Source organism: Sinocyclocheilus anshuiensis, unplaced genomic scaffold (genome assembly GCF_001515605.1).
Source record: "Sinocyclocheilus anshuiensis isolate Anshui unplaced genomic scaffold, SAMN03320099.WGS_v1.1 scaffold2335, whole genome shotgun sequence".
Taxonomy (NCBI): domain Eukaryota; kingdom Metazoa; phylum Chordata; class Actinopteri; order Cypriniformes; family Cyprinidae; genus Sinocyclocheilus; species Sinocyclocheilus anshuiensis.
The window spans coordinates 111561-114109 of record NW_015536619.1 but is presented as its reverse complement, the minus strand read 5'-3'; the positions used below and the strand labels follow the sequence as shown (position 1 = coordinate 114109).

Genomic DNA, 2549 nt, shown 5'->3' with positions numbered 1-2549 from the left:
TTACTTGGCAAAATCACGGCGACCTATATATATATATATATATATATATATATAGCCTACTGTATATTGGTGCTGTCAAAATTAGCGCGTTAACACAGGTGATTAATGTTTTCAGTTTAACACGTTAAAGATATTTATTACACGGCTTTGTGGAATACTTGATTCTGATTGGTCAGTCGCGACATTCCGAGGTATGTTATCCCTCGATAACAACCGGTAAAAGCTGATAACACAGGCTCATCCGGATAACAGCAGTCGGCGCTGTACTCTTGCTAGGAACTATTTTTTCTTGGTGGAAGCTTTGCGTTTGTTTAGCTAATAAAATATTAAAACTCGATTCAAAATTGTTTACAATTATTTAATTGTGTCGCCCTGGTATCAAGGACTCACTCTCGTTTCATACAATCGCAGCTGCTGCCATTTTGCTACGATTGTTTTGTACGCTGTAATGAATAAGATAACTAACAAACTGGTAAGATTTTAAAACATTTTCGTCTTAAATCTTTTATCGCCATAACTATTTACGTGGTGTAATGTTGTGTAATAAGTGTATTTAGGTGTAAGTGTATTAGGTGTATAAGTGTATTAAGTGTATTAAGTATTTTTTGGGAGTATCTGTACTTTACTTGAGTTTTTATATTTCAGCCAACTTTTTTTCTTTTACTCCACTACATTTCCTAATTAAAATGTATACATTTACTCCGATACATTTCCCCGAAGCATATTCGTTACCACAAAATAGTCAGAAGTCAGAAGAACACGGACTGCAGGAAAGCAGGTTTGACGAATCAGTGGTATGGCGCTTGCAAGTTAGACTCCTAAAAACACCTTTGCTCATGTGCTAACAAGTTTTTTTCTTGGTGGAAGCTTTGCGTTTGTTTAGCTAATAAAATATTAAAACTCGATTCAAAATTGTTTACAATTATTTAATTGTGTCGCCCTGGTATCAAGGACTCACTCTCGTTTCATACAATCGCAGCTGCTGCCATTTTGCTACGATTGTTTTGTACGCTGTAATGGATAAGATAACTAACAAACTGGTAAGATTTTAAAACATTTTCGTCTTAAATCTTTTATCGCCATAACTATTTACGTGGTGTAATGTTGTGTAATAAGTGTATTTAGGTGTAAGTGTATTAGGTGTATAAGTGTATTAAGTGTATTAAGTATTTTTTGGGAGTATCTGTACTTTACTTGAGTTTTTATATTTCAGCCAACTTTTTTTCTTTTACTCCACTACATTTCCTAATTAAAATGTATACATTTACTCCGATACATTTCCCCGAAGCATATTCGTTACCACAAAATAGTCAGAAGTCAGAAGAACACGGACTGCAGGAAAGCAGGTTTGACGAATCAGTGGTATGGCGCTTGCAAGTTAGACTCCTAAAAACACCTTTGCTCATGTGCTAACAAGTGCGCGCAACCACGGGTGATTTGACAAAACCACTCAAGTCGAGTCTGGGGTCTGTGATATACATCTATGATAGCATGGTAAGTGTTGTTTTATGTGCGATCTGACATTATCGAGTATATGACCAAATCACACATACACAGACACACACACACACACAGAGAGAGAGAGTGCACGCACGTGATTTATTAGTCTATTAAAATTCAAAATTCAAGGTATTCTAAATTGTAGATAGCAAAAATGCTTCTGTATGCTTTTTATATTTATATAATTTAATATAGTTGCCTTAATCTATATCACACAAAGAGTACCGTTTTTCTGCAGATATAAGCATAACAAATTTAATAATCATTTTATACAAGTTTAGTAAAGTTAGCAATAAGTGACTTCCATTTTAGACATAATATTGCTGGTTTTTGCTCAATTTTGCCAACGAAAATAATTCCAAACAAAGATCACAGCACTGTTTTGCGTCTCTGAGCAATGGTGTTTACTTGTTGAATGAATCAACTTTTTGAACGAATTGGTTGAATAAATGATTCAGGTATTCACTCATTTACACAGTCAAATGCCTTTTTCCTGAATGAATCAGCGGTTTGAGCGAATCTGTTGAAGCTCAATGACTCACTCATTCGTCAGTCACTTGCTGTCACCTACTGGTGGTTTTAATTTACATTTCGACAATTTTTTTCATGTTTTAAAATCATTTCAAATAACAGTGTTCAACGTTTTTGTCAGGGAGAGTCCAGCCTCGTCAGGCCCAATCATCTCACACACCCGTTCACAATCACCGGAGTACTACAGTTTTATGTTAAAAACAAAACATTATTTATTCATCTGTAACTGCAGGTTAAATGCATCCATGTCCCCCCTGAGATATATTAAACTGTGTAAATACATCTAAATATCACTTCAGATGCAGAATCCAGAAATGTTTTCTTATGTTGGAATGAAAGAAACTAATGGCGCTTTTCCACTGCATGGTACGGCACGGTACGGCTCGGTACGGTTCACTTTTTGGGGGTTTTCCACTGGGTACAGTACCTGGTACCTGGTACTTTTTTTAGTACCACCTCGGTTGGGGTTCCAAGTGAACCGTACCGTTACCAAAACGTGACGTGTAAACTGTGCTGGT

General features: G+C 35.9%; 1 protein-coding gene across 1 annotated transcript in view; it reads right to left on the bottom strand.

Moving 5' to 3' along the window:
• Nucleotides 1–2549, bottom strand: part of LOC107703921 (galaxin-like) — a 27503-nt gene that overhangs the window by 14226 nt on the left and 10728 nt on the right. The window lies entirely within an intron of this gene.